Below are 11,637 nucleotides of genomic sequence, written 5' to 3'. Positions count from 1 at the left end.
CGCAGAGTAGTATAATTAGTCTATGTATTCAGCAGAGTGAAGCATTAAGGATATCACCTTTATGTTTAGTTGTTTTTTTTCTTGTGTGCACAAAAGCGATAATCTACTACTTTAAAGAGACAAAATGTAATGCTTTACTCAAACTTAAGTACATAAACTAGTTTTTACCAAATAAGTGTTATTTTTATTCCTTTTTTACCAAATACATGTCCATGTCATGAATTACTGTCACCAAATTTTTTTGATTTATGGGCCCTGACAAATTGTAATTGTAAGAGTGTAAAATTAAATGGTGGGTTAGTAATAAAAAATATATATAGTTCAACTTATTTGCAAGAAAAACCAAACCCCACGCCGTGATAACGCCAGAGTCCATGATTTTTCTTAAGATAAATACTCTGTATATACTCTGTAGCTCTAGGACTTTGCAAATACAGTTGGTTGTTCTTTTCATAATGAAAAGGCGAGTTAATACAGCAAACTACACATTAATTGTATTTTTGATTGTACAACCAAACCCAATATAGAGGTGCATATGAAGTCACAGGCATGTTTTTAATATGCTTGGTGCACATTACAGACTATATTTGATTATTTTAGGGTCCCACATGAAGAAGTTGCATCATAGTATCACTCTCCTGGAACCATGAATAATAGAAAAATAATTCGTCGTATAACCCCAAAAAGGAACATACGTTACTGTCACAAATGTAAAACGTTCAGCTGTGGAAATGTATCACTCACTTTGAAAATTCAATCTTCACTGGTTTTTTTTCTTTAATTTATCTCCTACAAGTATAACGTAAAAAATCAGGATTGTCTTCTGTATAGAGCAGTTATAATTATTATTATTTAGCGGCTTCAGTTTGCTCGTCACTTAATACTTATAAATGGGGAAAATACACCCTACTGACAGTAAAACAAGCATCAAATAAACTATATTTCCAAATATTATATCAGAAATGTCAAAGTATCATGAAATCACAATTAATTTTCCAGTTAGCAACAGAAAACCCTGTTTCCTATTGGACTAAGTACTTGGGCAAGATGAAACTGACAGTTTTCCTGGAGAATATACGTTACGTAGTATTAGCCAGGAAGCAAAGTCCCTTGAATTACATTATTTAAAAAAACACCATTTCGTAATATGTAATATACCACGACTGAATTACTACAAAATATATCGGATCGCGATATAAAAATTAAAATTAAACGGCCCGGAACGTAAGTTACCATTTAGACCCCTTTACATAATGTAAAGACATGGTAAAAATTAAATGTAGACGTCAAATTGAGACAGCCGTGGATTTTTGTTTTATACACATATTCAATTTTATTTTTGATACTAAAGCATGTGAAATGCACCTCTACATGAATATTGGGTTTGGGTGCTTAGCTTTTTAAAACTAGAAAAACTCCCAGAGTGTGCAGACCTTCCCCAAGGCAGTTTAATTCTTAATAGTATTAACTACCTGTATATAATAATTGATCAATAAGCTAATTTATCATAATTGTTAATTAATAATTTAAGTTCTCATTATCTTTAATTAAAAAGCTTAATGATTAATAATTGTATTTGCTAATTCATCTACTAGTTAATCAATTCATTAACTGACCTGTCTTAGAGTATGCTTCCCTGTTTGGAGACCAGGGTGGACTTAATAAAACTCTGAATTTATTGAATCTATCCAAAAAGAGCTGTAAGGATCATATAGGCTACCAAGGTTTAAGTAATTAATATGTCCTATAGGTAGAGGTCCATAAACTCAACACCCCATAACTAAGAAAGACAACACTAAATAAGGGTTGGGATTTTATTTCAAAATTCAGAATGTAAACTAAACATTGTTTGCATGAAAGAAAGATACGATCATAAAGAAGAAGAACAATTTTAAAGTTCCAATAGTTAAGACTGATCGTTTAAAGTTATCTTTCACAAATAAATGATTTTAAAATTTCCTTTTAAGTTCCCTTTTAAGTGTTACTTACCTCAGTCTATTATGTTTAATTTTCTTTTTTAAACTGTACTTGTTCAACCTTCGGGGTTGCATTTTTATTGAAAAAAAATGTTAATATTAACTATTAACTATTAATTTATTAATCACCACCGAGATGTTATACATGTATGTCCTACCTTGAAAACGTCATCAAAATTCATCCGTAATTTTGGATAATGTTACTAATAGACAAACTGACATTCTTAATTAACTTATTATCAAATTCACGACCCACGAACAATATTTAGTCTTCAAGCAATCAACCGATCACTGAGTCAATCAATCAAGATAATAGGAAGTCCTTAGTAGCTTTTAATAAATTTATCTTACTATCAGATAACATCCAGGTGCCTGCCATAAAAACACCCCACGTTGCCGACTTTGGGTACCTAGTTTGCAAGGGCAAACAAAGTTGCCGGAGCTATTAATATCCATACATACATGCAAACAGGATATATGAAGCCGCACGTTTTTTAATTTACCTCGTCACATTTGATGATTGGGTGTGTGCTAAGTGGTTATAACAGCGGTGTTTATAACAACTGTGTATAATAACAGTGTTGGCATTTCATCTTAATTGAGGTCCAAATAAAAATTGTCTTAAAAGTATACAAGGAGAAACATTTAAGATCACTGCACAGTGCCAGGTGGTGAAATCGTAGACAGTGTCTGATGAGGACCGTACCGAGGGGGGTGTAGGTGAAGACAACTCCATAGCGTCTACAACCGAGGGAGCCGCACTGCTGCTGCTACTACGTAAGTGTACAGACTAAATGCCCCACAGTTAACGAAAGCTGATGTGATAATAATGATAAATAAAATGTAGTATGTACGAAAGGTGAATGTTTAATGTATTAAACAACTCAGGGGATCAGATAAAATCTTTTAAAAAAATTCCGTATAGCTAAAATAAATAGTTTGTCTGTGGATTATTTCTAGAAATGAGAGGAATGGAAAGAGGAGCATCATTCTTACCTATTCATTGTCTTCAAAATTTAAATTTCCTGAACAGAGTATGTACAGACTCTTGAAAGTGTTCCTCCTCCAACAAAAACCTCCTTTATTTACATATTGTTCTTAACCCCGTGCCCACTCACATTATTTTCGTAACATATTTAAAGTGTTATAAAAGTCATAGAGAAATTTCAAAAACTAGCAACGTGATCCTACCCTAGGTTCTAGATTCCGGTATTGCCAGCTCGATCTTGATTTCATATATAACCCATGTCAGCAACACCAGGAGCTATCGCGTCAAAACGTTTCAATAGTTAACAATCTAGCTTCACAGTGGCTCTGACACTCGGGGTACCTGACCCTGGGTGTAAAATGCAATATGTTTTAAACAAAATTTATGTTGTTTATGAGATATAAACAATTGTCTGGATCTAACATATTTCCCCTGTTTTGTAATTAAGAAAGGCGTACGACTTTCGTGTATTTCGGAGGAAGCCGAAGAAGCGAAAACAATCCGACCACGAAAAGGCTACCGTGGACAAATGCTGCACAGTATTTTCTCTGCTCCTGTTTGGTGACGCTTGTCTTCATTATCGTGGGTGTTGCTTTCCACAGAATTCTCATCGTTGTATCTATTTCGAAAATTAGAGAAAACAGGCGCGTCTAATCATTCCACCAATTCCAAAGCGGCGAACTTTAAAGCCTTGGATAATGAAAAAGAGGATTATTTCCCTCATTGTTCTTGTGAGTATGACTTAATAATGTATTTAAATAAAATCAGCATTTTTTTCAAATTTTCTTCATAATTTGACAGTGGTCATAAGCCGATCTTAAAACAAATTACGTGCGTCTTTCTCGTTTCAACATGCACCATGGGCATTCCTAAGTTCGGCTATGTCTGTGTTGTGATATCCATGATTGTGTCCGCTATAGGTGTTTTCATACCGATGTGTAGTGAACAGACATCGGCTTTTATTGAGAAATACACTCCTGATCAGACACTAAGAGGAGTCCTGTGCAGATGGCTGGTAGAAAGCCTTTCGCTCAGCTGTGATCCCCACAATCCTGAGCATGTTTGGGCTCAGATTGGACTGTATATACAGGGTATGCCTTTGTCTCTCTCATCTTCTTCTAAATAGGCATGTGTGGAGTTCCCTTGGAAATACTGCCATACCCTCCCTGAAATGGATATTTATCCAGCCTCTATATTGTGGTATTCTCCTAGAGCAGTCGTTCATGTTTCGCAGACGACTGCCAAAAGATGTTGATGTTGATGGGGGCAACGTTGATTCCGTCGAAGATGTTGCCCACATCCCTTCCCGCGAGGACTCAGAGAAAATGAAACCAATGTTATACGCTTGTGGTACCATGTGGCATGAATCCGAGATTGAAATGGGACAAATACTTGCCAGCATTATAAGGTAGACCGTCCTGTTATCTTTTTATTCATATATTTTGTTCCTACAATTAGTGGTAGATACAATATGAGTCGCCCAGCTGTACGTGACATATCACGAGTATATTGTCGAGCCGCAGGCGAGACAATACATGAGTAATTTTCGCGTACAGCTTGGCGACGAGTGTTTTATCTGGCTTAAACCACGGCCTCTGTTTCGCTACTACACCAGTGAGTAACGGGAGTGCAACAGACCGTGGAATGCACTCGCACATGCCGAATGCAGCACGGCCGAGTCTTTTGTTCTACGCGCTAGCCGTGGTTTAAGTATGGCCTAACAATACCTTTAACTCATGGATTAAAAATATCAAAGCAATTTAAAAACAGGTTGCTTTCAAACGACATTCTATAAAATCACTTGCTTTAGTTACAGTAGTTTATTGATTGTAGAATATAACGAACTAATCAAATTATTTATTTTTAAATTGCTGTATTTCAAATTAAGGTTTGTTTTGCAAATAACAATTTCATACATTTACATGTACCAGTATTTTTTTACATTGAACATACATGTGTCTGGATGATACAGCTTTATTCAATATCCTGTTTTATAAACATTAAAACTTTCTTGATATATTATATTTGTGTGTCTGTAGACTCGATAGTGCAGTCAAAAAGGAAGATTCGATCTTCGACTATGAGACACACATAATGTTCGATGATGCTTTCGCGTACACAACTGAAACCACGCAGACGACCAAATACGGTTATCCATGCAGCTCCCGTAAACCTGCACCGGATCCACAGAGTCCAACTCATGGAACCAAAGAAGAAGTCAAAGTCAAAAATACAACATACAAACGGAAAACTGTGAACAACTACGTGAATAGCTTTTTTCGAATAATACTTGAGGAAGTACCCCTGGTGGATATTGTTATCCTTTGCCTAAAATGCCTTATTTACTGCCTAACAAACATTCTTTTGGATAACAGATAGATCTTCGGTGTTCAGTGACTAAATTAATTAACATTTACACACGTCATCTTACGATTGACGTCAAAATTGCGATATCGGGGTAAAAATTGCAAAGGATGATATGGAGGATAGTAAAGGCTTACAGTACCCCTAAATACTGGTGTTTAGATTCGATCTTCGTGCTTTTTACAGCAGGGCGAGAACATTGTATACATGTACATGTTTTCAAAATGACAGCAGCTTATACTTTTTAATCATACATGTAGGCAAGATGTTGATCATGAAATGGTGAAAAGAGTCATGCAAGGATTCGGAAAAACACCGATATCCTCTGATGCAGAACACAATCAAACCAAACCAACGACAACTGCGAGCGAAACAAGTACTAGACCTGAAAAAATTTGCAAAGACAGAGCATTTATGGACAGCATTCCTGAGACACAAACTGCCGCATCTGCAAATGTAGAAAATCATATGCGCACCCCAGCAACTTGTATCAAGGTTACCAGGACGCCGTATGGTGGGAGACTTGAAATTGGCACCGGTGTCAAGCAACACAAAGTCCTACCATTCAAGGGTCCGGCGGACCCGGTGTTTTAAAACTGAGAGTCCGGCGGACTCCCTGTCTCGAAATCTCGGTCCCGGACTCTATGATCTGAAATGTAGAGTCCCCCTAGGACCCTTCGTTTTAATACTGACAGTCCGCATTGAGGAGTAAAAATTAAAAATATTATTCTTATAACATGCAATTTGAATATGAATTTGAACATGATGAAGAAAGATATGGAGTGAAAAACTATGAAGATTAAAGGTTAAATAAGCATGATAACCCTCCGTAAAAATTAAACACATACTATAAATTTGTATTGTTGGCATTTCATAAACTTTAATTGGCTCTATTTAGCCTATGAATGCAATTGTAAAAAATCAGGAAAATATTTAATTGAATTCTTCATATTTATAGCAAATCCAAAAAAAAACACTTGCTGTTGTTTTCCCATTATTTTCTTTTTCAAAAACTGAATGAAAAATGGGGATAATTTAATGAAAAAGGATAATAACTTTGCATTCTTGTGCCCGTGGGATTTTGACTCCACTTGGTTACGAATGAAAATGAATATTTTTCCTGATTTTTTTCCACCCAATATTTTAACATATATTATTCATAAAGTATACTAAATGGAAAGATGTTGAAATGATCACCAAATATCAATTGAATAGCTTTTCCATAGCGGAGTCATTGGGTGGTAAATACATATTTTGTTTTCATGAAAAATTTCACCTGCAAACTGACAAAGTGTCAATATATCCTCCATTATGCATAATTCAAGATAAAAGTCAAAATTTATCTTTGGGGAGTCTGATTTTCATTACGAAAATTTGACTGGGGAGTCAAGTTTTTTTATGGGGAGTCACCTTTTAGGGGTGTCAAATTTTCATGGTACACCTGCCATGTTGTAAATAAAGCCGTATTGCTTGAAAATCCATGGTGTCAGTGTAGGGCATCGCGAGCAGCTAGTCATTTTATACCTTGAGAACCATGAAATGCAGTCCTTTTGGGTTGATTCCATTTATATATAGGTCATTTATTTTATTTGAATATAAGTTATTTAAATTGTAAAACAAAATTAAATGAGTATATTTTCAATGACACTTTAATAATAATTGAATTCCGTCCGTTTCAAGAAAACATATTTTGCACAGCTTAACACTGATGCACTGTGTAACGCTTGCTGTCACACACTTGAGTGGTAGCCATTGTAAGTCACGCGTATAGTTTAAAGAAAAGAAACGTTTTGCACAGCTAAGCATCGCTGCATTGTGTATGACTAGCTTACACATATTTATGAGTGGTAGTCAAATAAGTCACGCGTATAGGGGGGGGGGGGCTAGTTCAAACGATCACAAGGCAATGGAATATCTGTGAAAAACCTCAAATGAATGAAAAATAAGAGTAAGCAATTCAAATCCATTGGGGGACTCGATCCGAAGTCTGGTAGATTGCTACATGTACATTAATTCCATTGTATGCTCTTCGTACGTGTCGCTCTCCACTACACCACCAGGTCGTTGTGCAAAACTGTATATTATACCTAATTATCATGATGCAGAGTCCGAGACTTTCTGTCATGGGGGACCTTCTGGTACATGATACCGGTTTTGGACTCTTATCCACTTCATATCGACAGCAGTACCTTCACTGAAATTCGGCAAAAATAGAGTCCACCCTTTGAATGATAGCAGTGATAAGAATGGGTCAGGAATCTCGGAAAATAAAAGTGCTGACTGTGAAACTGCTTTCGTGGGTAACACTGGTGGATTGGAGAATAAACAAACGATCTGCCCCAATAGGCAGTCAGTTGATGTTGAAACTTCATGGTCAGGTGCAACACATTTGGTACACAGAAGCATTCCGTTAGGCTAGAACCGGCTGCAAATTAGTAAATTAATTCGATAACAATGACGAAAAGAGAACAAAAACGAAAAGAGCACAAAAACAAAAAAGGAAAGGAAAAACCAAGAATAATCGAAACAAAAAATCAGACGGACAACCTTCTTCGCAAAAAGACCATATTATTCTTCAACAAGACCTCGCAAGCTTAGAAAACTGGGCCATGAAATGGGGCATGCGTTTCAACGCTTCCAAAGGTTATATTCTTAGTGTTTGCCAGAAATCTTTCTTCTACCAACTGGAACCAGTGTTAAAAATGTTCAGACCAACCCATATCTAGGAGTCATGCTTTCCTCCGACCTTAAATGGTCAACTCACATAAACAACTTATGTAAAAAAGCCAGTTGCCTACTAGGATTCATTAGAAGAAATTTATACCATAGTCCAGTTATCACACGGAAATCTGCCTACATAGCTCTTGTCCGTTCCACTCTAGAATATGGTGCTATCATATGGGATCCTTATTTAAAAACAGACATTGATAAAATGGAAAAAATTCAAAGAAAAGCTGCACGGTTCATCACTGGGGATTACAAGTCTCAATCCCCAGGTAGTGTCACCTCCATGCTGAAATCACTAGAGATACCACTACTGCAGCACAGGAGGAAGGAACTGCGGCTAACTTTTCTATTCAAGGTGGTTGAGGCGTTAGTTCCAGCGATTTACTTCGTACCAGTCTCTAACAAACGTCGTATAACACCCAAACCCAATATAGAGGTGCAATTGATGTCACAAGCATGTTACTAAAAATATTTACTGCACAGATTGCTAACTGTGTTTGATTATTTTAGGGTCCCACATGAAGAAGCTTGTATAAAAGTTTCACTCTCCTGGAACCATGAATAATTAAAAATAATTCATCGTTTAATCCCAAAAAGGAACATACGTTACTATCACAAATACAAAACGTCCAACTGTGAAACGTTCTACTCACTTTGAAAATTCAGTCATCACTGGTTTTGTGCATTGATTTATCTCCTACAAGTATAACGTTGCTAAAAATTATAATAATCTTCTGTATAGACCAGTAAATTGTTTTTGAGCGACGTAAGTTTGCTTGTCACAGTATATTGAAAAATGGGGAAAATTCACCCTACCGACAGTAAAATAAGCATTAAATAAACGTGTTTCCCTTCATGATCCAAAGATTATATCAGAAATGTCAAACTATCATGGAACCACAATATATTGTTCGGTCAGCAAAAGAAAACATTGTATCTCTTGCACACAAGTACTTGAACAAAATGAAACATTTTGACAATTTTTCTAGGGAACATACGTTACCTAGTATAAGCCATGACGCAAAGCCCCTTGAGATACAGTTTAAATATTTATAAAAACGTCCTTACGTCATGTCTAATTTACCATGACTTAACCACTAAAAATCACATCGGAACGCGGCATAAAAATGAAAATTAAGTGGCAAGAACATACGTTACCGTACGTTTTTTGGAACATACGTTACCAAATAGTGCTCTTTGCTTAATGTTAAAGATATGGTAAAAATTAAAAATTGAATTTCAGTTGAGACAGTCGTGGATTTTTGTTTTATGCACATATATGTTTTGAAATATTGAATACAATTTTGAATTCATTCATTTTTATTTTTTGACACTTCAACATGTGAAATGCACCTCTATATTGGGTTTGGATGATAAGGGCTAAATCTTTCATTGACTTTGAAAACATTGTGAATAGTACTAATAACAGTCGCTGCTTTCGCTTACAACGTTGTAAAACACTCGTCAGAAAAAACTCTTTCTTTGTCAGAACAGTTTCCGATTGGAATGGACTCAGTGACCAACAAGTAAACGCTGAAACTGTTGAAAGCTTTAGATCAGGACTACTATTTGACTAAGTTTCACATGCGCTCTCTTCTATCCGTCTACTTCATACCAGTATTGGTGTCTCTAGACGTACATGGACAGATACAGAAACCTCCCAGTGAGTGAGTCGCTGCATAATGAAGAATGGAACGGATTAGCGAACATGTTGTTCCAAATACTACTAACCTTTTGTGAGCTAGTGATTTCCATGATTTAATAGAGTTTTTAGGATTGACTGCACATGTAAATACCGGGTATATGATTTAAAATAATGTTCTAGAGCGTGACACCCAGATGCCTTTGTGGTGTAAATAAATGTTATATCGACTCGCCCTTCAAGATATCGACGGAATATGTCTAAATTTCAAATTCGAATAGGCATTGCAGAAAAAGCATGATAGCTAATAGCTATGATAGCTATGATAGTTTTCAAATTTTGCAAATAGGCGCGATATTATTTAAATAATAAGTGTTGTAAATTTTTATCGACACGATTTTGTAGACTTTGAGATAGAACGCTTTAAATGTGCAGCAAACCGTAAAGCTAATTCCTTCCAGATCTCCACGAAAACGGTAGTCGTGTCGTCATTCAGTTGTATTTGGAAAACTGCTGGGTGATTTTCCCATAAGAAAAATTTCGTAGGTTATACAAATATTGAGAAAATGACCAATTCAGTCATCAGCATTTAACTGCGTCATTAGACAGGTAAAATCGTGCATTTCTGACATTGACTTGTCAGTGTAAACAAAGTGTACTGAACACACAGCATATGGATGCAGCATTTGATACTACCGGTAGATATAAGTCCTTCAGTAATCGACAGGCTGAATTAGTATTCTGTACTCATTAACGGTAACAGCCATAGCTGAATCTGAAGGGATGGAGAAAGTAGCCATATAACATGACACCGAGTTCTGGTGCAAGCCGCAGCAGATGAGGGTGACATTATCGAGGAAACATTTGATGGATACGGAACAAAACATACTCCCTGGTTATTTACCAAAGACTGCACTATGGACTTAATCCCAAGAATGTCCAAATGTTCGTGTATATCTTAACATGGGAGGTAAAAGATAGCAATATAGCTATGAAGATATCGATAAAGACGAAAATAATAATATTTTGTAAATGTTGTACTGCCACATAAATCTAATACATGTACAATGCAAAAAAAGCCCTATCAAAAGTGGTTAAAGCATTCAAACCAAATGTCGTAAAGTCCCCATATACCCCATAGAGACAATAAAATAGAGTACTCTAAAGTAAGAGTAGGCCTACAGTCTAAGACCCCATTTCCACAGAATTTAGATCGATCTATCCCTGTGGGGAGTCTCACTAGATTACTGTCAGCTTAGCCAGCTTAAGCGTCTGTCCCGCTGTAAGGGGGTAATTAACTATGGTGCGCGCTCGGTTGACTGCAATTTAGCTTGAACCCCCAGGGATTTAGGTCGATCTAAATCTTAATCCCTAGATCGATCTAAATCTCTGGGAATACACCCTAAGGTTGTTCTAGGTGGTTTTCAAATTTATTCACCCGGTTTTAAAATCATATAGCGATTTTACGACAATCGTTTATTATCCAATCAAGGTGGACAGCCGAGCGTGCTTGAGCCCGTGGTCGTCCTACAAAATTTGTTCTGGGGTGTGATACTCCGAAATGCGATCTGACACACACCTTGAGAACGGATAGTGTGGTCCGATATACCAGTTAATTTAGGATCCTTATGTGCCGAGTCTGGTAGTTGGGTAGGCCTGACCACGTCTATTTCGTATGTTATTAAGCCCTATAGCAGCGGAACTGACAAGGTCTATGCCGCGTTCGTCTTTTACTACTTTGCTTCAATGAGACCCGAAAATGACATGGCTGAGTCTGTTTCGCCACTTACTGAAGTGCATAGATGCGAGTTTGACACAACCCATGTCGCGTTCGTCTCTTTAAGCTTGAAATGGCTATGTAATAAAAACTCGAAATCCACACGGTCATGTCTTGTTCGTCATTCACTGAGGCCCATAGATGCGAAATTGACATGACATAC

At 36.6% G+C, this 11,637-nt stretch overlaps 1 long non-coding RNA gene across 1 annotated transcript; it reads left to right on the top strand.

Moving 5' to 3' along the window:
- Positions 1 to 3,819: 3,819 nt before the first annotated feature.
- LOC106161774 (uncharacterized) lies at positions 3,820 to 6,064 on the top strand. Its single transcript, XR_015332213.1, has 2 exons — positions 3,820 to 4,372; positions 5,004 to 6,064. It is a non-coding gene; the product is annotated as an uncharacterized LOC106161774 (long non-coding RNA).
- Positions 6,065 to 11,637: the final 5,573 nt, after the last annotated feature.

Source organism: Lingula anatina, chromosome 1 (genome assembly GCF_051362555.1).
Source record: "Lingula anatina isolate TDL-2025a chromosome 1, LinAna3.0, whole genome shotgun sequence".
In the NCBI taxonomy this organism is placed as follows: Eukaryota; Metazoa; Brachiopoda; class Lingulata; order Lingulida; family Lingulidae; genus Lingula; species Lingula anatina.
This window is presented reverse-complemented; position numbering and strand designations above follow the sequence as displayed.